The sequence below is a fragment of the Mastigoproctus giganteus genome, chromosome 8 (genome assembly GCF_048544385.1).
Source record: "Mastigoproctus giganteus isolate SK-2022 chromosome 8, ASM4854438v1, whole genome shotgun sequence".
Classification (NCBI taxonomy): Eukaryota; Metazoa; Arthropoda; class Arachnida; order Uropygi; family Thelyphonidae; genus Mastigoproctus; species Mastigoproctus giganteus.
This window is the reverse complement of record NC_143582.1, coordinates 232,569,712-232,595,690: the sequence shown is the minus strand read 5'-3', so window position 1 is coordinate 232,595,690 and position 25,979 is coordinate 232,569,712. Positions and strand designations below refer to the sequence as shown.

The following is a 25,979-nucleotide window of genomic DNA, read 5'->3' as shown; positions in this document are numbered from 1 at the left end:
CACTGCTTCCATTGGAATGAGTAGCAGCCTGGAAAACAAGATGCAGGATATTTCAGAGACTTCTGGGAGTCATTGCGGTACTAGTAAACACATGGGTTGGGTTAGGGTAGCTAAGAATAGGAACAGGTGCATGTATACTTGTGAGTACAGCAATGCTAGGAGTTTGGTAAATAAATTTGATGAGTTTGAGGTATTGCTTAAAACATCAAAGGCAGATATTGTTGGGATATCAGAGATGTGGTGTTACACAGATATAAGGAATGCAGAACTGGAACTTGGAGTACAGTGTGTACAGAAAGGATAAGAAGGGAGGAAGGGTTATGCTTTTAGTTAAGAAACATAAAATCCAAGGAAGTTAATCCAGTCGACATCGCTGGACAGTGTAGTGTCGAGTCAGTTTGGTGTGACGTAAGTACTGAGAATAGGAGTGCCCCATACGCCTAATGACTCTGATGAGTATAATAAGAAACTGTACAGGGAAATAGATTAGGCCAGTAAATCCGAGAGTCTTATAATGAGGAATTATAATTTCCCAGATATTGACTGGAATTTGTGGGTTGGTAACTCATACACTAGCAAGGCTTTTGTGGATTTATTGAATGATTGTTTTCTACATTAGCATGTTCAGGAGGCAACTAGAGGGAGTAACACTCTTGATCTAATTATCAGTAGTGATTCATCATGCATTAAGAATCCGCAGGTAAAGGAACCACTAGGTGGCAGTGATCAGTGTGCTGAAGTGGGATTTACTCAAAGAGGTAACTACCATTAGGGGTAAAGGGAAGGGTTTTTGCTTTCGTAAAGGTGACTACGATGGACTGAGACAGTATTTAAATTCTATACGGTGGGACCAACTGATGATGTTACCAACAGCAAATTCAAAATGGGAAGCATTCAAGGAACTTATCTTGCAAGCTACTAGGCTTTACATACCAACTAAGAAATATTGTTCAAGGTTTAGGCCTAAATGGATGTCAGTTGAACTAATGACACATACGGCAGAGAAGACAAATGCATGGGATACATATAAATTAATGGGTGATATGGAAGCCTATGATAGATATAAGTTGGTTTGTAATCAAGTCACAAAGGAGATTAGGCAGGCAAAGGCAGATTATCAGAAATCCTTGGCAAAGGATGCAAATAAAAACAGAAAAGAGTTCTTTACCTATGTAAACTCTAGAAGGAAAGGGATGAATCAGATTGGTCCACTGGATATTGATAGTTCAACAATTGAGGATCCTGCTCATGTGGCTAACACATGAGCAGGATCCTCAACTAAATGAGTATTCTGCATCTACATTCACACATGAGGAGTTATTCAGGAATGGGAATGCCAGAGGTGAAGGAAACTCTGGCAGTGAGCTAGATGATTTTGTAATAACTGAGAGGAAAGTGGAGGAGAAATTGTTGACGATAAACATAAAAAAGGCACCCGGGGTGGATGGGATCTATCTAGTTACATTAAAGGAGGCAGCAAAGGAAGTAAGCGAACCCTTAGCCATAATTATGAGAGCTTTTTTGGACTCAGGGTACGTACCCATAGACTGGAGATATGCAAATGTGTCCCCAATTCACAAAGGAGGATCAAAGGCTAACAAAGCAATAATAGACCTGTAAGTTTAACTTCTCTTCCAGGAAATTTAATGGAGGCACTGCAGAATCATGTAGACAAGACTTCAGTTTTGGCTTGGACACAACATGGTTTTGCTAAGGGAAAGTCTTGCCTGACCAATTTGATTGGATACTATGATGCAATCACAAAAGAACTGGATGCAGGGAATAACTTTGATATTATATATTTGGATCTCAGAAAGCCTTCTCCAGTCAATATCTGGGAAATTAAAATCCCCCATTATAAGACTCTCTGATTTACTGGCCTACTCTATTTCCCTGTACAGTTTCTTATTATACTCATCAGGGTCATTAGGCCTATAGCACACTCCTACTCTCAATTTTGATCTCCTAATGTTTATGTCACACCAAACTGACTCGACACTGCACTGTCCAGCAATGTCGACTGGCTTCACTTCCTTGGATTTTGAGTTTCTTAACTAATAGCATAACCCTTCCTCCTTTCTTATCCTTTCTGTACACATCGTACTCCCCAAATTCCAGTTCTGCATTCCTTATATCTGCGTGACACCACGTCTCTGATATCCCAACAATATTTGCCTTTGATGTTTTGAGCAATACCTCAAATTCATCAAATTTATTTACCAAACTCCTAGCATTGCTGTACTCTCAAGTATACATGCACCTGTTCCTATTCTTAGCAACCCTAACACAACCCATGTGTTTACTTGTACCGCAATGACTCCCAGCAGTCTCTAAAATATCCTGCATCTTGTTTTATAGGCTGCTGCTCATTCCAATGGAAGCAGTGCAAGAATCCCTTACACCTCTGCTAGTGTCTATAGTCCTTATATCCCCCCAAGCTAGCAGTTTTCCGACCCACCTAATACTGCCTCGCTAGCATCAGCAAATATTGTTGCACCCTTTCCTGTTAACAAGTACAGACCATGCTGAAAAAAATTCTATCCCTTGAACCTTGCACAATCTTTCCAGGGCTGAATTGATCGACAGAGCTCTCATCATATACTCCCTACTATCGTGTCTGGGAAGACACTTTCAAATTCAACACTATTTCACAGCTTTTTTTTGAACAGTGACCTGTACTTGTTAAGTAATTCCTCCGGTCTCCTACTCTTAATATCATTAGTGCCAACATGTACAACTATATCACCTTTTGTGCCCTTAAAAGGTGATATCCCCTCTACAATGTCATCAACCTTTGCCCCTGGCAGACATACCCTGGTCCTGTTCCACCTATCCTTTTTACAAAGCATGTTCCCCGTTTCCTTGACAATAGAGTCACCAACAACTACTAGTTCCTGTGGGACCAGCGCATTCTGCCTTGGGGGTTGCTACAGTGTTGCGTGATGACCAAGTGCAAGCTCTGGCATTGATGTGGGAAGCTGTATTTAGTATATATTTAGTTTAGGCTATGTATTTAGTTAAAAAGTACAATTTAATTGACAATGAAATTTAACAAGATTAATAGATTTTACTGATTGATTGACAATATTATATTATATACAATACTATACTAAGCTTACACTATCTAGTTCGGGATATAACGTTGTATCATAGAACAATGGCGGCAAGTTATGAATGGTAAATCTACGGACACTTGAGTATTAAATAACTTCCAAAGTTCGCTGTCTCAAATCAAAATAAACTAAGGATCCTGCCTAGGTCTATAAGCTACTTATAGAAAATAATTTGATATAACAATTGGTCAATAAAGCGGCTAAATATGGCTAAAAAACTGCTCTTGTTCAGCGGAGCGGAAGCTAGTAACACGTGAGTTTGATACCCTTACCGATACTATGTAATATCTACAAATCTCTATCTAAGTTAAACTTTAAACCACGTATTGTGACTAGGAATATAAAGCTGCTCTAGAAAATAAGTTAATATGCCAATTTAAGCTAATAAAACAGAAAAACTTCTCTTTTCCAGGAGCAGTAAAAAACTTCCCTAAAAAAACATGGAAGACTGCTGCACAATTTAGATCAGTGTGGCATTGGAGGCAAATTGCTGCTATGGATAAAGGGATGGTTGAGGGGAAGAAGACAGAGAGTGGTAATCAATGGACAATGCTCATCGTGGACTAATGTTATTAGTGAAGTCCCTCAGAGTTCAGTGTTGGGTCCATTACTGTTTCTGTATTTATAAATGATATTGATGATGTTATATCAAGCTTAATGTCCAAGTTTGCAGACGATACAAAGGTTGGCAGGGTTGTTAAGGACACTACTGATGCTATGCTGCTGCAACAGGATCTGGAAAGGTTGAGCAGATGGGCTGAGAGGTGGCAAATGAAGTTTAAGATTGACAAATGTAAAGTACTACATATGGGAAACAGCAACCCCAGAGCAACGTATCAACTCTGTGCTACTACACTGACAGTGGTAGGGAATGAAAAGGACCTGAGGGTAATTGTGCAGGCAGATATGAAGTTCTCTGAGCAGTGCAGACAGGCTGCAAGAGTAGCTCATGGTGTCTTATCAATGATATACAGGAATTTTTCTAGCAGGGATAAAGAGATGATTATTCCCTTGTATAAGGCAATGGTCAGGCCACACCTTGAGTACTGTATACATGTCTAGAGGCCTCATTTCAAGAAGGGTGTAGAGCTGCTGGAACGAGTACAGAGAAGGGCAACAAGATTAGTGAATGGAACAAAGGGTTGCTCTTACGAAGAAAGGTTTAAGTTTTGCGAATTACAGTGTCTGGAGACTAGGCACCGGTGAGGTGATCTGATAGAGGTGTAGAAGGCCTTGAATGGTTTGAGCATGCTCAACGCCGATGGGATTCTTCCTGTTGCTCAGAATAATCACTTCAGAGGGCATAAATTCAGATTGAGGAAAGACAGATGTAGGATAGATGTGCAGAAATTTGCCTTTAGCCAGCAGGTAGTTGGTTGTTGGAAGAGACTTCCATCCCTTGTTGTGGAAGTTGATAGCCTAAATAAATTTAAGGCTCAGCTGGACAGGTATTTCGAACGAATGGAGGGGTGAAATTGAAGTGGGTTTTTTTTTTTTTTTGGCTGATGCTGCATAAGCTTGCTTTCTTGCATCATATGCCTCTACTAATGCTAATAAAGCTTAGAAATCTTTGCCATAGATGATTGTATCACCTTAGCAGTAGTATAAATACATTGCATATGCAATGAGTCCAGCATTCTGTGCTACTGCAATGGCTAAGTTTTCACAATTAACACCACAGGAAAAGTGTTCCTTCTGAACTGAATGCAGAGGGACCTTCTATACATGAAATAACTAAAAGGATTCACTGTAATCGGTCAATAGTGGTACATTTATTATAAAAATTATCAGAACCTAGCAGTCTAAACAGAAAAAAATGAAGTGTAGATCTGAAACAGAAGATTACTCATTGATAGATCTCAAAAGAGCATGGGAAGAGGATACAGGAGTAAATGAAAGTCCTGCTACAGTACATACAGGCTTTTTCTCATGGGATTAGTCAGTAAAGAACACTTTTCAAAAAAAGGGTGAACAGAAAGTGGACATGGAAGAGCCCAAATTGATTATCAACTAATGAAATAGACTTCAACCACACTAACAGAAGATATATCATGAATGATGTTACCGTCCTGAACAAGGCAAGTGTTGGAAGTAATCACAGAATGGTAAGATGCACACTTGATACAGATGTAGAAAAAGAAAGGAAAAAACTGACGAGTAAATAATATGAAGGTCTTTAAGGTAACAGAAGATGAGAAAAAGCAGTATGTACTGGAACTTCAGAACAAGTTTGAGTTTCTGCAGACTGTGCAGGACCAAGATATCGACGAGGAATACTACAACTTTCTGAAAGTGATAAAGCCCAATAAACCTACAGGTAAAAGGAAATACAAAGAAGAAAAAATTAGTCAAGAAACACTTGTCATGATGAACCGAAGATGACAAATGAAGAGCAAGGTAAACACCAACAAGGATAAAACTGAGTATACTGAGTTATGCAAAGCCATTAGAAAGAGACTCAGAGAGGGCATAAGAAGATTTAAAACAAGTAAAATAGAAAGCATTAAGAGAAAACAAAGGACTGAAGTCAGCAGCCATGAGCAGCAAAACATAAAGACAAATGATACTGAAAAACTCAAAAATATCGATGGTGTACTTATAAATAGCAGAGAAGGCATAATTCAAATAACAGAAGACTACTATAGAGAATTATACAAGGAGCGAGGGAATGATGCCAGAGTGGGGAAGATGGATCACAAATTAGTAACACATACGACATAACTGATATCCTTCCTGATGAGGTAGAACATGCATTGAAGAATCAGAAAGCCCCAGGGGAAGATGCAGTTCTGTAGAGTTGTTAAAATTTGGAGGAAGAGACATGACACAAAAACTGGCAAAACTTTCACAAAATGCATTAAAAAAGTGTGACGCCTGAGTGGAATAATGCAATCATAGTTTTGCTGCATAAGAAAGGAGATAAATCAGAAATTGGAAATTATAGACCAATTAGATTGTTATTCCGCACCTACAAGTTGTTTGCAAGGATCATTACTAACAGATTACAAAGAATGCTTGATGAAGATCAATCGAAAGAGCAAGCTGGTTTTAGGACAGGATTCTCAACTATGGATCACTTTCACGTAATATCACGGCTAATGGAGAAATAAAATAAATAAAAAACACCATTATGCCTGGCATTTGTGGATTATGAAAAGGCATTTGACTCCATACACCAAAAGGCAACGTTTCGGGCACTGGAAAGATAACGCATAGATACCCAATATATTATGATTTTGAAGAAAATATATGAGAACGCTACCTCCTTTATTAGACTAGACAAAGATGGTAACAAATTGAGAAAGGAGTTCGACAAGGAGACAATATCTCCAATGTTGTTTACTGCTGCCCTTGAGGAAGCTTTCAGAAGATTAGACTAGTCACAGAAAGGAGTCAATGTGAATGGAGAGTATCTAAACCATTTACAACTTGCAGATGACACTGTGATCATAAGCCATGATCCGAAAGAATTACAGGAAAATCTTAATCAGTTATGCAGAGTTAGTAAGGATTTTGGACTAAAGATGAATAGGGCTAAAATAAAGTAATGATGAACAAGTATGCCACAGAAAGGGATATAATCATTGAAGGAGCAGTAATTGAAAAGGTGGTTTCATATACTTATCTGGGACAAGTCATCTGCTTTAATAATGATAAATGGCTGGAAGTCAAAAGAAGAATAAATTTTGGATGGATAGCACTTTGGACTGTTAGATGAGAAGAGAAACACATGGATCAGGCAACAAACTCAAGTAAAGGACATTCTTATCAAAACTAAAGAACTAAAATGGTCTTGGGCAGGGCACATAGCTTGAAGACATGATAACAGATGGACTAAGAAAATAACAGAATGGTACCCAAGTTGAGCTAGAAGCAAACCTGGAAAACAACAGCGGAGATGGACGGATGAAATTCACAAATTTGTGGGTAGTAAATGGATGGCCATTGCATAAAACAGAAAGAATTGGAAAGTTGCTGGAGAGGATTGAAAATGGCTGATGATGAGTAGATTGCCCAAGAAAAAAGCCACTTTAAAAAAAAAATTAAAGTCCAGTGTCTAAAGTGGGCAAAACAGTATGCTAGTTGGTCTTAGGATCAGTAGAAATATGTTGTTTTTTCTGATGAATCAAAATTCAACCTGCATGGTTCGGACAGCCAGCAGATTGTTAGACAAAGAAGAGAAGAATTTCATACTAACTGTATCATTTGCACAGTGAAACATTCTGCATCTCAAATGATATGAGGCTTTGCATGTTGGTCGTCTTGAATTTGTAAAAGGTACAATGAATGCCAAAGTGTACAAGGAACTTCTTGAGACAAAGTTACATCCCGCAATTAGAGATCACCGTGGGGATGTTGCCAACCGCATTTTTTTTTTTTAAGGCCAACTCTGCTTCGTGTCATAGAGCCAAAACCATAAGTACTGCTTCAAAGTTTTAAATTTATTAAACATCACACTCTTGCTTAAATAAATGTAAATTATTTTGCTGTCTTTCATAATTTATCATCTCTCATCTGGACATGTGCAAAAATGGTTGAAGAATAAATCAATACACAAAACAACAGGGTGTGAGAATCCATACCTCAATCCAACTGAAAATTGTTGAAACAAAACGAGTGTTTCAGTAATAAAAAAGAAACCAAAAACACTTAGAGAACTGCAGGAGTTATTAATCTGTGTTTGGTACATGACATTTCTCAAGAATACATTCAGAACCTTATCCAGTCGATGCTACAACAATGTACAGTAGTCATCAAAACAAGGAGTGGGCCAATGAAATATTACTGTGCATTTTGTTGTGTTTTGTGGTTATACAGCTGACTGTCATCGTAGTATAAACAAAGCAATGAAAAAAATTACTGCTTTCATTGAATTTTTTTTATTCTTTGAACAATAAGTAACATGTTGTTATTTTGGAGAAAAGTACTTATTTCATTGTATATTTACCCATAAGGCATAAAAGTATATTTTTTTGTCATTAATAGTTTCATATGTGACATTGTTGTTACTTATGTTCTTTCAGCTATTTCTGTGCTGTCATCGTAGTGGTGCTTAGCTGCCAGTACAAAATACATAAAAAAAATCAGGTGATGCAATTTTTTTTGAGCACCACTGTAGGTTTTCCTTTCTTTTTTTTTTTTTTTTATGGAAACCACAAACATGAAAGGCATCAAAACCTATAGTACTTAGTACCATGCATGGGTAAAGTAAAGTATGGGGGGGGGATACATGGAGTATTATGTGAAGATATTTTTCAATAAAACCAAAGACAGAAAACTTTCTCTGCAAGAAAAAAACAGTTGAGAGGAAAATTTTAATTTATAAATTGTAAAATCTAAATGGTAATGATTAGTCCAATTTTAACATCAAATGCAAAAATTTTAGCCAAAAAAAAAAAAAAAAAAAATTGTCCGTAAGACAAACAGCCTAAACCTAAAATAAAGCTAGACAGACCAGTATCCTTTAATTGTAACAACCTGTATACTATCTTAACATGAAATTTATTCTGCTGTGAGCATTAAGACCAGGCCCACATTAACATGGAAACAACAGCGTCTATTTGCCAGCTCTCAAGGACAGCTTGTTGTTATTTGGTTTTTTAGGAGCATTAGCAACTAAGGCCATATTGCTCCAGGGATATGCGGTGGTCATTCCCTGACCTTTCTGCATCCTCCGTATTTGGCGGTCACAGGCTCGAACCCCGGTCTAATCAAGAAGCGTGTGCTATGCACTGCTGCTCCTGCCCACCTGGTACAAAGGCGCCCTCAAGGACAGCAAAAGGAATATTACCTCGGAAGCTTTTCAGAGAGAACTTTTTTTTTTTTTTTTTTAAAACATCCAAGCTCTTAAAAGCTTTGACACACCCTGATTAATATTACTTGATTTATTAGGCAATTAATATCTTTCTCACTTTTAGTTTTCATACTTATTATGGAAATGGGTAGTAGCAATAATACTGTATTTCTTTTTTTTTTTTTTTTTTGGGGTGTACCAACAATGTATAAAAAATCTCCCAGGGAGAAGTTACTTTGACTGTTTCTTAGGAATTTAGGGTAAATATATATTATAATTTTGCCCTTATAAATATAAAATTCTTTCACTAAGGCCAGTTTATTTTACTTTATATGGAAAGAATTATAACTATAATATCAGTTTCACATACAGAAGCATAAATGCATTTTTAACTTTGTTACTTGCATTTTATTATGACATTTGAAATATAGTACTTTTTATAATTTTGCAAATGACTTGATTGCGGGGAAGGATCAGCAAAATTTTTGTTTTTGGAATTTTTGGTGCATTAATTACTTTGGTCACAATACACGTTTATATAGTTGTTATTGTATATTATTGTTCATATGTTCAGAGGCTGGTCTCCATGTTATGTTGACTGAAAATTTGGAATTACTCATACAGGTAGTCTCCCAACTGCCTGAAATCAACTCACTATAGCCATCAGTTTCAAACAGAATTCAAATTCAGACTTCTCCACATGAAGCACCAGTAATGAAACACTACACCCATACTTCTCAACCTTCTGGCAAACTCCTCCTTGACTTCCTTCAACTCCCTCCCCTCTCACTGTCATAAAAAGTTCAGTTCAGTTCTTTGAGTTTTCATGACAGTCCCCCTCCCCACATTGAGTCAAAATGTACCACCCCTCAGGAGAGTTGCAGCCAATCAGCTGATAACCACAACTGTCACAGAGGATAGGGAGAGAGCAATTTCATAAGTGTTATATATTTTGTTTTTAGTACTTTTAGGAATATTTATCCCTAGTGTACTTACAGAGTTATGATTTTTTTCATGTAGAGTTTCAGTACATGTGAGAATTACAAGTACTGAAATAATTGTAAAAATTTTACAACTGAGTACATTTAACTCTCTTGGCAAATGTATATACATTAGGTATATACATATGCACAGGGTCAACATATTATGCAAAACCCTACTTGTCACACAAAAAAGGGACTCCCCCCCACTCAAAAAAAGTGGTTTTTTTAATGGCATAAAGTTCTAATAAGAATAAATAGAAGAGTAACTCTAACCAGTGTAATTCACATGTCCCCAACAGTGCATGCACACACCACTGGAGATTACAATGGCGTATCTGCTATCATGGAGCGATTATTGTTGTTTGTCATTCTTTGATATTTTAACGAGGTCTAAAAACTTCTGAGAATGTTACAATAATATTTTATTATTAACTAATAAAAACATTCTATTTTGTCTAGTCTGTGGCTACTTACCAGCTGGAAATACCAAGGGCAAGCAGAGCTCTGCATATGTATGCAAAGCTCTCTCACATACAAATGGATGGACTTATTTTATAGCTTATTATGCTTTACAATTGCAGATTTAATAATTTGGCTTTTCCTATCAAATGCTATAGTAGGCTTTATATTTTAGGCAACTACCCTTTAAAATGAGAAATTTTTTAAGTTTTAAAGTATTGCAATTTTTTTAAATTTTAAATGTGGAATTCTAAATTTTAAGTGAAATTTAATCAACATGCAATATTTGGATGTTCACTACTTGCCTTTATTAATTTTAATTACACTGATTGAATCCTCCAGGAGTGCAGCAATACTATTTTTAGTATAAGTATTAGTAGCACAAATGATGCAAAAAAGTAAGTTTTATCAGTAATAAAAAAAAAAAAAAAAAACACCCAGCTCACCTATCCATTCCTTCCAAGATTTTGTCTAGTTCTTCCTTGAATTTATTTAAACTACCCACTTCCACAAAAACAGGTGGAAGTTTGGTCCAACAATCAACCATTTGCTGGCTGAAGGCAAACTTATGCTTATCTATCCTGCAATCATCCCTCCTCAATTTGAATTTGTCTCGTTCGTGTGCGTGTAGTCCCAACAACAGGAAGAATGCTATAAATATAAGAAGCTTACTCAATCATGACATTAAACACCTCAATCACATCTTGCAGGTGCCTACAATCTGCCTATTTACTGTGCCTGGAATAACTAATAAAAGTAATTTTGTAGTAAATAAATAAAATTTTGTAGTAAATAAAAGTAGACATAGAGTTGGTGACTCTATTGTCAGGGAAATGGGAAACATGCTTTGTAAAAAGGATAGGTGGAACAGGACCAGGGTATGTCTGCCAGGGGCAAAGGTTGATGACGTTGTAGAGCAGATATCATCTTTTAAGGGCACAAAAGGTGATATAGTTGTACACGTTGGCACTAATGATATTAAGAGTAGGAGAACGGAGGAATTACTTAACAAGTACAGGTCACTGTTGAAAAAAATCGTGAATTAAGGTTGAATTTGAAAGTGTCTGCAATTCTGCCCAGACACGATAGGAGGGAGTATATGATGAGAGACCTGTCGATCAATTCGGCCCTGGAAGGATGGTGCAAGGCTCAAGGGGTAGAATTTTTTTCAGCCTGGTCTGTACTTGTTAACAGGAGAGACTGCTTCTACAGGGATGGGATACACTTAAATGGAAAGGGGGCAAGAATGTTTTCTGATGCTATCGAGGCAGTGTTAGGTGGGTCGGAAAACTGCTAGATTGGGGGGGGGATACAAGGACTAATGTATTAACAGAAGCCACTGGCAGAGGTGAAAGTGATTCTTGCACAGCTTCTATTGGAATGAGCCACAGCCTGGAAAATAAGACGTTGGCATTCGAGGTGAGCGGACGCGCTTAGACAGGGCTCCTCAGTTAAGTGGTTTACTTTTGGATAGTGCTTTTAAATATTTGATTTATTTAGATATTGTTGGATTATTTTGTTATAGGTTTTCCTGTAACTGTTTGATTTTAATAATATTATAGATATAATTTTTTAAAGTTACTTTCATTGATATTTATTTAATTTTATAATGGTAGTTACGAGATCTGCCTTAAACACGTCACAGGGTATCGTGACTCACACGGAAATAGCAGATGCCGATTTACGGGTGAGTCATGATTTAATCCGTTGTGGAACCTGTGGAATGTTTTCGAAGGTCGACTTGGTGACTAATCCTACCTCACCTGGGGATTCTTTTCTTTGTGATCGATGTAAGGAGTGCACCGATCTTAAATTACAATTTGGTGCACTGATGGAACAATTTGAGTCCCTGAAAAAACGAGTGCTTGCCCTCGAAAATAATGCTTCTGGGAGCTCGTCAGGTACTCAAAACTCCAGCAATCTACCAAGTGATGCACACCCGATTCAAGCCTCAAAACAGAAAAACCAAGTGCAAACTACTCTGGTTAAAAAGGACATTGTTTTATTAGGAGACTCCATTGTCAGGGAAACGGGGAATATTTTTTGTAATAAAGATAGGTGGAGCAGAACCAGGGTATGTCTGCCGGGAGCAACTATTGATGATGTCACCAACAGACTGTCAGATTTTAAAGGGGGTAAAGAAAATATTATTATTCATGTGGGGACAAACGATATTAAACGTACACGATCTGATGATTTGTTGGAAAAATACAGGACCATGCTGAGGAAATGTCGCGAGCTAGGCCATAATGTCTATGTGTCTGCAATTCTGCCCAGACACGACAGGAGGGATTATATGTTAAGAGCCTTGTGGATTAACTCAAGACTTGAAGGAATCTGCAAGGCTTTCGGGGGTAAATTTCTATCAGCATGGCCCACACTTGTAGGTAGAAGGAATTTGTTTTGTAGAGACGGGATACACTTAAACAAAGGTGGTGCAAACGTTTTTGCCAGTATTATTGAGGATACCTTAAAGGCTCAGGGAAACTGCTAGTTAGGGGGGATGTGGGTAATACTGACACACGTTTATCTGATAATATTGGTCAATGTAACTCTTGCACATACCTTAAGAGTTCTTATCTGTTACCCCAACTGGACGTATTATCTAGATGTTCTGGGGCCAAAGACGTTTCACGTGAGCCGGTAGCTAATATCAGGGAAGAGAGCCTAAAAAACTTCAAGGGTTGTGTTAGGGTTGTTAAATATACCAGAACAGTAAATCTTAATTGTTTATACGGTAACGTTAGAAGTGTCGTCAATAAAATGAGCGAATTCGAACTGCTGGTTAAATCAAGTAACGCGGACATAATAGGGCTTACAGAGACGTGGTGCCACCCGGAAATTGGGGATGATGAGTTTCAGTACGGCTTGTATAATGTATTTAGGAAGGATAGAGTAAATAGAAGGGGTGGTGGGGTAATGCTTCTTATCAGAAGCAGCCTGAGTGCGACGATAGCTTTCCCGGATTCAGACATTTCACATGCTAGTATAGAGTCTGTATGGTGTGAGATAGTTGGAAACAAAGGTACAATGCGAGTAGGAGTAATCTACAGACCAGGTAATTGTGAAGACTATGACAAAAGCCTCTACATGCAAATGGAATGGGCAAGTAAGCGTCAATGCCTTATTATGGGTGATTTCAATTTGCCTCTAATTGATTGGAGTAAATGGGAAGGAAACTCGACATGGGAAACAAAATTTTTAAATCAACTAGATGACTGTTATTTGTATCAACATGTCAGGGAAAGTACTAGAGAAAAGAATATCCTAGACCTCATCATCACACATGAATCAGATGACATAACAGGGCTGACAGTAGAGGAACCAGTAGCAGGAAGTGATCACGGAGTTTTACGGTGGATGATGACGAGAGAGGTAGCAGAAGTAAAAGGCAAAGGAATGGGTTTTAATTTCAGAAAAGGAAATTACGATGCCTTAAGGTACTACATGGCCTCTATTAACTGGGTAGATATCGCGCAGAGAATGAATACAATTGAACTGTGGTACGCTTTTAAAACATTAATCACAGATGCCTTGAATGCGTATATACCATTAAAAAAATACTCCACGAGAAGGGTTCCAAGTTGGATGAATAGTGAAGTTGCCACATTACTTGAGCAGAAAAAGGTGGCATGGAAAGGTTACAGAGCAATAAAAAGTACTGAAGCCTATAACAGCTACAAGGTGATGTGTAATAGAGCCACAGAAAAGGTTCGAAAGGCAAAGGCAGTTTATGAGAAATCACTAGCAAACAGAGAAAAGAGGGGGGATAAAGAATTCTTCACAAATATAAATGCCAAGAAGAGCAGGACAAACCAGATCGGACCTTTACGTAAGGGAAAGGGGATAGTAATAAATACACCAGCTGCCGTTGCAGATGAACTCAACAGTTATTTTGCATCGATATTTACAAATGAAAAGCCTTTTGTGGCAATGGTTAATTATGGGAGCGAAGTTAAAAAATATGTAATTAATGATATTGAAATTTCGCAAGATTATTTAATGAAAAAACTTCCAAGCCTACAGACCAGTAAGGCTCCTGGAATTGATGGAATATACCCTATAATCTTAAGAGAGGCGGCAAGCGAGTGCATTGAACCACTGAGGCTAATTATGCGAGCATCACTAGACTCTGGGGAGATTCCCTTGGATTGGAAAAGTGCAAATGTATCTCCCATACATAAGGGTGGCTCTAAAAGTGAAGTGGGAAATTATCGACCTGTCAGTCTGACTTCAGTAGTAGGGAAAATCATGGAGGCAATGATCAAGGGTGGAATTCAGGATCATTTGGATCGAATTGAAATTCTCAAGGATACTCAGCATGGTTTTGTAAAGGGAAAATCATGTTTAACAAATCTGGTTCGCTATTTTGAAAGGGTCACTCACGAGCTGGATTTAGGGAATAATTTCAACATTGTTTATTTAGATTTCAGCAAAGCTTTTGACTCAGTCCCACATGAGCGGTTGCTTTATAAGCTGGAACAGGTTGGAATCACTGGGAAAATCCTTAGATGGATAGAAGGATGGCTTCAGGACAGGAGGCAGAGGGTTGTGATAATGGCTATTCCTCAGATTGGGTTCATGTAAGAAGTGGGGGTTCCCCAAGGATCAGTATTAGGACAACTGTTGTTTTTAATTTTCATAAACGACATTGATGAAGGGATAGAGGGCGTGATGTCTAAATTTGCAGATGATGTTAAAATTGGTAGAGTAGTTAATGATCACTGTCAAGCTGAGCTTCTTCAGAGAGACCTAGATAGACTTCAAGAATGGTCAGAAAAATGGCAGCTATGCTTTAATCCAACAAAGTGTAAGGTATTACACCTGGGAAACAGTAATCCCAAAATAACTTATTCACTTGGTGGAGTTCAACTAAACCCAGTACTGGAGGAAAGGGACTTGGGGGTTACGATACGGTCAGACATGAAATTCTCTGAGCATTGTAAACAGGTTGCAAGGAAGGCCCATGGTGTCCTATCGATGATCTATCGAACTTTTGCAAGTAGAGATAGGGACGTGATAATCCCATTATATAAGGCTTATGTTAGACCACACTTGGAATACTGTGTTCAAGTATGGAGACCGCACCTAAAGAAAGACATCGAGCTTCTTGAAAGGGTGCAAAGAAGGGTCGCTCGCCTGGTGAGATCGGCAAAAGGGCGTCCTTATGAAGAAAGACTTCGAATATGTGAGTTGCAGAGTTTGGAAACTAGACACCTTAGAGGAGATTTGATTGAGGTGTTTAAGGCTCTGAGAGGCATCAGTAAAATGAATGAGGACAAAATTTTCAAGATTACAAATGATGCTAGAACTAGGGGACATAAATTCAAGTTACGGGGGGAAATGTTTAGATTGGACTGCAGGAAGTTTTATTTTAGCCAGCGAGTTATAAATTACTGGAATAAGTTGCCTTCATGGATGGTAGAGGCCGACAGTTTGGGGAAATTCAAAGGTCATCTGGATAGTACTTTCGGGTAAGGGAAGCGCATAGGATGATAGGATTAATTTCCTTTTTATTTATTTTTTATTTCATATTATTATTTTTATTTATTTATTAATTATTATTATTTATTTAATTTTTGTTTTTATCATTGTTTTGTTCAGATTTTTTTTTTTTTTTTTTTTGGCTGGTGCAGCATAAGCCATAGGCTTTCTTTCACCATACGGCCGTTACTAATACTAATACTAATAAGATGCAGGATATTTCAGAGACTGCTGGGAATCATTGGGGTACAAATAAACACATAGGTTGTGTTAGGGTAGCTAAGAAAAAGAACACGTGCATTTATACTTGCGAGTACAGCAATGCTAGGAGTTTGGTAAATAAATTTGATGAATTTCAGGTATTGCTCAAAACATCAAAGGCAGATATTGTTGGGATATCAGAGACGTGGTGTCACACAGATATAAGGAATGCAGAACTGGATTAAGTTGGGGAGTACAATGTGTACAGAAAGGATAAGAAAGGAGGAAGGGTTATGCTATTAGTTAAGAAATACATAAAATCCAAGGAAGTGAAGCCAGTCAACACTGCTGGACAGTGCAGTGTCGAGTCAGTTTGGTGTGACATAAGCATTGGGAGATCAAAATTGAGAGTAGGAGTGTGCGATAGGCCTAATGACCCTGATGAGTATAATAAGAAACTGTATGGGGAAATAGTGGGCCAGTAAATCAGAGAGTCTTATAATGGGGGATTTTAATTTGCCAGATATTGACTGGAATTTGGGGGCTGGTCACTCATGCACTAGCAAGGCTTTTGTGGATTTATTGGATGATTGTTTTCTACATCAGCATGTTCGGGAGGCAACTAGAGGGAGTAATACTCTTGATTTGATTATCAGTAGTGATTCTTCATGCATTAAGAATCTGCAGGTAAATGAACCACTAGGTGGAAGTGATCACAGTGTGCTGAAGTGGGATTTACTCAAAGAGATAACTACCATTAGGGGTAAAGGGAAGGGTTATTGCTTTCGTAAAGGCGACTACGATGGACTGAGACAGTATTTAAATTCTATACAGTGGGACCAACTGATGATGTTACCAACAGCAAATTCAAAATGGGAAGCATTCAAAGAACTTATCTTGGAAGCTACTAGGCTTTACATACCAACTAAGAAATATTGTTCAAGGTTTAGGCCTAAGTGGATGTCAGATGAACTAATGAGACATATGGCAGAGAAGAAACATGCATGGGATACATACAAATTAACATGTAACACAGAAGCCTATGATAGATACAAGTTGATCTGTAACCAAGTTACAAAGGAGGTTAGGCAGGCGAAGGCAGATTATGAGAAATCTTTGGCAAGGGATGCAAAGAAAAACAGCAAAGAGTTCTTTACTTATGTAAACTCTAGAAGGAAGGGGATGAATCAGATTGGTCCACTTGATATCGAAGGGTCAACTGTTGATGATCCTGCTCAGGTAGCTAACAAACAATGAATATTTTGCATCGACATTCACACATGAGCAGTTATTCAGCGAGGGGAATGCCAGAGGTGTATTCAACTCTGGCAGTAAGCTAGAGAATCTTGTAATAACTGAGGGTAAAGTGGAGGAGAAATTGTTGAAGATAAATACAAGAAAGGCACCAGGGGTGGATAGGATCTATCCAGTTATATTAAAGGAGGCAGCAAAGGAAGTAAGCAAACCCTTAGCCATAATTATGAGAGCTTCCTTGGACTCAGGGGAAGTACTGGAGATGTGCAAATGTGACCCCAATTCACAAAGGAGGATCAAAGGGAGACACAAATAATTATAGACCTGTTAGTTTAACTTCTGTTCCTGGAAAATTAATGGAGGCACTGGTTAAAGAACCACTGCAGGATCATCTAGACAAGACTTCAGTCATAGCTCAGACACAGCATGGTTTTGTTAAGGGGAAGTCTTGCCTGACCAATTTGATTGGATACTATGATGCAGTCACAAAAGAACTGGATGCAGGGAATAACTTTGATATTATATACTTGGATCTTAGAAAGGCTTTTGATACTGTTGCACATGGAAGACTGCTGCACAAATTGGAGCAGTGTGGCATTGGAGGCAAATTGCTGCTATGGATAAAGGGGTGGTTAAGGGGGAGAAGACAGAGAGTGGTAATCAATGGACACTGCTCATTGTGGACTAATGTTATTAGTGGAGTCCCTCAGGGCTCAGTGTTGGGTCCATTATTGTTTTCTGTATTTATAAATGATACTGATGATGGTATATCAAGCTTAATGTCCAAGTTTGCAGACGATACGAAGGTTGGCAGGGTTGTCAAGGTCACTACTGACACTATGCTACTGCAACAGGATCTGGAAAGGTTGAGCAGATGGGCTGAGAGGTGGCAAATGAAGTTTAACATTGACAAATGTAAAGTACTACATATGGGAAACAGCAATCCCCAGAGCAACATATCAACTCTGTGGTACTACACTGACAGTGGTAGAGAATGAAAGGGACCTGGGGGGGTGGTTGTGCAGGCAGATATGAAGTTTTCTGACAGTGCAGACGGGCTGCAAGAGTAGCTCATGGTGTATTGTCGATGATATATAGGAATTTTTCTAGCAGGGATAAGGAGGTGATTATTTCCTTGTATATGGCAATGGTCAGACCACACCTAGACTACTGTATACAGGTCTGGAGGCCTCATTTCAAGAAGGATGTAGAGATGCTGGACTGAGTACAGAGAAGGGCAACAAGATTAGTGAATGGAACAAAGGGGTGCTCTTACGATGAAAGGCTTAAGTTTTGAAAATTACAAAATTTGCAAAACATAATTTGCATAAATTTGCAAATTATGTCTGGAGACTAGGCACCGGCGAGGTGATCTGATAGAGGTCTATAAAGCCTTGAATGGTTTGAGCATGCTCAATGCTGATGGGATTCTTCCTCTTGCTCAGAGTAATCTCCTGAGATGGCATAAATTCAAATTGAGAAAAGACAGATATAGGATAGACGTGAGGAAATTTGCCTTTAGCCAGCGGGTGGTTGGTTGGTGGAACAGACTTCCATCCCTTGTCATGGAAGTTGATAGCCTAAATAAGTTTAAGGCTCAGCTGGACAGGTATTTCGAACGAACAGAGGGATGAAGTGGAAGTGGTTATTTTTTATTTATTTTTTTATTTTTTTTATTTTTGGCTGATGCTGCATAAGCTGGCTTTCTTGCATCAAATGCCTCTATTAATGCTAATGACAACACAGGATCAGAAGCTTAATGATATCCTAATATCAGCCCAGAGGGATGTAAAAAAATTACATCCATCTGGATTGGTGAAGGGAGCATAAACAATTTTGTTCAGAATGCGTAGTCACAAAAGCAAAGCCCATTATTTATACAAAGTGCCACATAACAACAATCAACACTAGTCATAATGGTACAAGTTATTCTAGCTATGTGGTGAGAGATCATATTTTTGTGACTTGTTTCCTTGCCATGTACCAGCGATGTTAATTAATCCAAACATCAAGCTGTTCTGTAATTTGTGTAATATGATCTCTAGTTGATTTTTTTTTTTTTTTTTTTTTTTTATGACCAATAAGACACAAACGTATTTGCAAAATTTTGTTTTAAGCATGGTAGAACAGTTTCAGAAACACATAGCAACCTTTGGTATCAAAAGCACAAACATTTAAGTAGTAGTAGTAATGGCAAAATGATGCAAGAAAGGAAGTTTATATAGCATCAGAGAAAAAAAAAAAACAAAAAACTACACACTTCTCCAATCCATATCCTACAAAATGCTGTCTTCTAGTTTTTCCTTGAATTTACTCAAACCATTCACTTCCATAACAACAGATGGAAGCCTGTTCCAATGATCAGCCACCTGGTGGCAGAAGTCAAACTTAAAAGTACATCTATCCTGCAACCATCCCTCTTAAATTTATGCACCCTCGTGTGCAGTCTCAGCATGAGGAAGAATGCAATTCACATTAAGCTTACTCAATCCATTCAAGGCCTTAAACATCTCAATCAGGTCACCCCACAGGTGCCTAGTCTCAAGAACGTGCAATTTGCAGGACTGAAGACTTTCTAGGTAACGCCTTTTTCTCCCTTCACCAATCCAGTTGCCCTCCTCTCTACTAAGTCCAGCAGATCTACGTCCTTCCTAAAGTATGTGCATGAAGTACTCAAGGCTTGGACTGACCATTGCTTCATACAATGGCATAATCACCTCCTTCGCCTTGCTAGCAACTTCTGCACATCAGTGTTATTCAACCGGGAGTACACAAGAGAGAGAGATTAACAAGAAACAAAAATATTTTCGAAAAAACTGAAACATATTTTTTTTACTTAGCATTAGCAGGGGCATATGATGCAAGAAAGAAAACTTATGCAGCATCAGCCAAAAAAAAAAAAAAACCCGCTCCCATTTAACACTCCGTTCATTCCAAATACCTGTCCAGCTCAGCTTTAAATTTATTTAGGCTATCAACTTCCCCAACAAAAGATGGAAGTCTGTTTCGCCAATCAACTACACACTGGCTAAAGGCAAACTTCCTCACATCTATCCTACAGCTGTCTTTCCTCAATTTGAATTTATGCCCTCTCAGGTGATTATTCTGAGCAAGAAGAAGAATCCCATCAGCACTGAGCATGCTCAAACCATTCAAGGCTTTATACACCTCAATCAGATCACCTCGCAGGTGCCTAGTCTCCAGACACTGTAATTCGCAAAACTTAAGCCTTTCTTCGTAAGAGCAACCCTTTGTTCCATTCACTAATCTTGTTGCCCTTCTCTGTACACGTTCCAACAGCTCTACATCCTTCTTAAAATGAAGCCTCCAGACCTGTATAGAGTACTCAAGGTATGGCCTGACCATTGCCTTATACAAGGGGATAATCACCTCCTTATTCTTGCTAGAAAACTTCCTGTATATCATTGACAAGACACCATGAGCTACTCTTGCAGACCATCTGCACTGCTCAGAAAAATTCATATCTGCCTGCACAATTAGCCCCAGGTCCTTTTCATTCTCTACCACTGTCAGTGTAGTACAACACAGTTGATACGTTACTCTGGGGTTAGTGCTTCCCATATTCAGTACTTTACATTTGTCAATGTTAAACTTCAGCTGCCACCTCTCAGCTCATCTGCTCAACTTTTCTAGATCCTGTTGCAGCAGCATACTGTCATTAGTGTCCTTAACCCTGCCAACCTTCGTATCATCTGCAAACTTGGACATTAAGCCTGATATACCATCATCAATATCATTAATAAATACAGAAAACAACAATGGACACAACACTGAACCCTGAGGGACTCCATTAATAACATTAGTCCACAAAGAGCAGTGTCCATTGATTATCACTCTGTCTTCTCCCACACTTCTCTCTCAACTCTGTCTACATAGCAGCAATTTGCCTCCAATGCCACACTGGGCTTAGAGGGGAACAGGTATCCTGTGTGTTATCAGACACTCAGCCTAAAACACTGATGGATCCAATATCTCTCTATTACAGAAGATTTAGGAGAAATCCGGTTGGCCTGCCTCCCTAAAATCCACTCATGCACACCTTCTCAATGGTAAGCCCTGTTACGTCACTTAGGTGGCAACAAACGTGTAGAGTGGTTCTCTTCAAGACGCCTGGTCAGCGTGAAGAGGAAAAGACCAAACCCTCCAGCAATGAGAGCACAACAATACAAATGGCCCTCAGTCCCCAGCAGCTTTCACTCTCCCTCTTACGGCAGCGAGAGGATCAGAGTGGAGGCAGAGGGTGCTAAGAATCTCTGGGTACGACCAGGCTGCCATGCACGGAAATTGAACTTGGCCTGTTATAACGTACGATCACTCATCGGTGAAGACAGGATATTAGAGCTGGAAAAGGAATTAGAAATTGTGAATTGGAATATCATCGGTTTGGCTGAAACAAGAAGAAGAAATGAATCACTTATAAGTTTATCAAGTGGAAATCTGCTGTACACCAATGGAAACAGTGAAACGAGTGAAGGTGGAGTTGGGTTTCTGGTCCATAAAGATTTTAAAAACAACATTTTGGAATTCAAAAGTACATCACCAAGGGTGTCAAGACTAATACTCAAGATTTCTAAGAGGTACAAGCTAAAGATTATAATGATTTATGCACCAACATCGAGCCATGATGATGAAGAGGTTGAAGAAATGTACACTGCAATTGAGTCTTCTAGATGAGCAGAAAACCCACTACACTATTATTATGGGGGACTTCAATGTTAAGGTTGGAAAAAGGCAAAACAGTGCAGAAAGAGGAACTATAGGAAATTTTGGAATTAGTGAAAGAAATAAAAGAGGTGAAAGACTTGTGGAATTTGCAGAATCTCAAGGAATGTCAGTAATGAACACTTTTTTCAAGAAAAGGGTGAACAGAAAGTGGACATGGAAGAGTCCAAATCGATTAACAACTAATGAAATCAACTTCATCCTCACTAACAGAAGATATATTGTGAATGATGTTACCGTCCTGAATAAGGAAAATGTTGGAAGTGATCACAGAATTGTAAGATGTACACTTGATATAGATGTAGGAAAGGAAAGGAAAAAACTGACTCGAGTAAATAATACAAAGGTCTTTGAAATAACAGAGGAGGAGAAAAAGCAGTATGTACTGGAACTTAAGAACAAGTCTGAGCTTCTGCAGACTGCTCAGGACCAAGATATCGACGAGGAATATTACAACTTTCTGAACGTGATAAAGCCCAAGAAACCTATAGGGAAACAGAAATCCAAAGAAGAAAAAATTAGTCAAGAAACACTTGTCTTGATGAACCAAAGACAACAAATGAAGAGCAAGAAAAACACTGACAGGGAGAAAATTGAGTATACTGAGTTATGCAAAGCCATTAGAGAGAGACTCAGAGAGGACATAAGAAGATTTAACACAAGAAAAGTAGAACAAGCATTAAGGGAAAACAAAGGATTTAAATCAGCAGCCATGAGCAGGAACACAGAAAGACAAATGATACTGAAACTGAAGAATAGCGACGGTGTACTTATAAACAGCAGAGAAGGCATAAACAGCAGAGAAGGCATAATTCAAATAGCAGAAGACTACTATAGAGAATTATACAAGGAGCGAGGGAATGATACCAGCAGTGGGGAAGATGGATTGCAAAGTAGCAACACATACGACATACCCGATATTCTTCCTGATGAGGTAGAACATGCATTGAAGAAAATGAAGAATCGGAAAGCCCCGGGGGAAGATGAAGTTACTGTAGAGTTGTTAAAATTGGGAGGAAGAGACATAACACTAAAACTGGCAAGGCTCTTCACAAAGTGCATTAGAAAAGGTGTGATGCTTATGCAGTGGAATAATGCAATCATAGTTTTGCTGCATAAGAAAGGAGATAAATCAGAAATTGCAAATTATAGACCAATTAGCTTGTTATCCCATATCTACAAGTTGTTCACAAGGGTCATTACTAACAGCTTAGAAAGAATACTTGATGAGAATCAACCGAAAGAGCAAGCTGGCTTTAGGACAGGATTCTCAACTATGGATCACCTTCACGTAATATCACAGCTAATGGAGAAAGCAAATGAATATAAAACACCATTATGCCTGGCATTCGTGGATTATGAAAAGGCATTTGACTCCATACAGCATAAGGCAATGTTTCGGGCACTGGAAAGACAAGGCATAGATACTCCATATATTATGATTTTGAAGAAAATATATGAGAGTGCTACATCCTTTATTAGACTAGACAAAGACAGTAGGAAATTTAAAATTGAGAAAGGAGTTCGACAAGGAGACACTATCTCCGAAGCTGTTTACTGCTGCCCTTGCGGAAGCTTTCAGAAGATTAGACTGCTCGCAGAAAGGAGTCAATGTGAACGGAGAGTACCTAAACCATTTACGATTTCCAGATGACATTGTGGTCATAAGCCACGATCCCAAAGAATTAGAGGAAAATCTTAATCAGTTATGCACAGTTAGTAAGGATTTTGGACTAAAGATGAATATGGCTAAAACAAAAGTAATGATGAACAAGTATGCCACGGAAAGGGAAATAATGATTGAAGGAGCAGTAATTGAAAAGGTGGAGTCATATACTTATCTGGGACAAGTTATTAGCTGTAATAATGATAAATGGCAGGAAGTCAAGACAAGAATAAATTTTGGATGGATAGCATTCAGGAAATATAGTCACATACTGAAGAGCAATATCCCAGTTTGTCTGAAATGTAAAATAATGAATCAATGTATACTCCCCACCATGACTTATGGAAGTGAAACTTGGGCACTCACCAAAAGAATGGAAGAGAAGCTAACAACTACACAGCGAAGAATGGAACGAATTATATTGGGAATCAGACTGTTAGATAAGAAGAGAAACACATGGATTAGGCAGCAAAGGTCAGCAAAGAATGTCCTTTACTCAAGTAAAGGACATTCTTATCAAAACTAAAGAACTAAAATGGTCTTGGGCAGGACACATAGCTCGAAGACATGATGACAGATGGACTAAGAAAATAACAGAATGGTACCCAAGAGGAGCTAGAAGAAAACCTGGAAGACAAAGGCGGAGATGGATAGATGAAATTCATGAGTTTTTGAGTAGTAAATGGATGGCCAGTGCTCAAAACAGAAGGAACTGGAAAGTTGCTGGAGAGGCCTTCATCCTGCAGTGGATTGAAAATGGCTGATGATGATGATGCCACACTGCTCTAATTTGTGCAGCAGTCTTCCAAGTGCAACATAATCAAAAGCCTTTCTAAGATCCAAATATATAATATCAAAGTTATTCCATGCATCCAGTTCCTTTGTGACCACATCATAGTATTCAATCAAACTGGTCAGACAAGACCATGCTGTGTCCGAGCTATAACTGAAGTTTCAATGATCCTGCAGTGCTTCTTTAACCAGTACCTCCATTAATTTCCCTGGAACAGAAGTTAAACTAACAGGTCTATAATTACTTGTCACCCTTTGATCCTCCTTTGTGAATTGGGATCACATTTGCACATAATTATGGTTAAGGGTTTGCTTACTTCCTTTGCTGCTTCCTTTACTTAACCATATTCTGTAGTAATTACACTATTGCCATTATTAAGCTACGCGATGATTTATCAGAACTGATTATTAATCTGATTTTTTACTTAAGCGTGTTTTGTATTGTAGTAAAATACAGTAGACATACATATATGGGTACTACAATAAGAACATGGTTTTTGGGTTATGCAAACAAAAAAGGATGAGAAACACTGCTGTATATCATTGACAAAACCCCATGAGCTGTTCTGACAGTATATCTTCACTGCTCGGAGATATCTGACTGCACGTTTACCCCAGTTCTTTTTGTTTTTTTATACTCCAACTACCCTGAGTGTAGCACCACACGGCTGATCAGTTACTCTAGGATTACTGTTACTCCTATGCTGTACCTTGCATTTGTCAATATTAACCTTCAAATTTAACCATCCATTTATTAGTATTAGCAATGGCCACATGGTGCAAGGAAGCTGCACCAGCCAAACAATAAAATAAAATGGTAAGAATAAAATAATAAGAAATTTTTTAAAATAATAATTAAAGTAAGACAAAAGGAAATAGACGACCTATGCATTTTCCTCCTCCTGTAGGTAATTATTCAGCTTACCTTTGAATTTCCCTAAACTGTCAGCCTCTACCACCCAGGTAGGTAACTTATTCCAGTAATTTATAACTCGCTGGCTAAAATAAAACTTCCTGCAATCCAGTCTAAACATCTCCACCCATAACTTGAAATTATGGCCCCTTGTTCCAGAATCATTAATAAACGTGACAATTTCGTCCCCATTCATTTTGCTTATGCCTCTCAGAGCCTTAAACACCTCAATCAAGTCTCCTCTAAGGTGCCTAGTTAACAAGTTCTGCAACCCACATATTCGAAGTCTTTCCTCATAAGGGCACCCTTTTGCCAATCACACCAGGCGAGTTAGCATTAGTACGGCACATGATGCAAGAAAGCAAGCTTATATAGCATCAGCCAAATAAAAAAAAAAAAAAAAAAACCTTCTCGTTTCACCAATCCTATCGCTCCAAATGTTTGTCTAGTTCTGCCTTGAATCTATTTAAGCTATCAACTTCCATCTACAACAATAGATGGAAGTTTGTTCCGGCAATCAACTACCCGCTGGCTAAAGGCAAACTTCTAAAAATCTATTCTACAACTGTCGTTCCTC

General features: G+C 38.4%; 1 protein-coding gene across 1 annotated transcript in view; it reads right to left on the bottom strand.

Annotated features, from left to right (window-relative positions):
• LOC150082413 (uncharacterized) overlaps positions 1–25,979 on the bottom strand; it is a 430,465-nt gene that overhangs the window by 380,777 nt on the left and 23,709 nt on the right. The gene's annotated exons all lie outside the window — the stretch shown is intronic.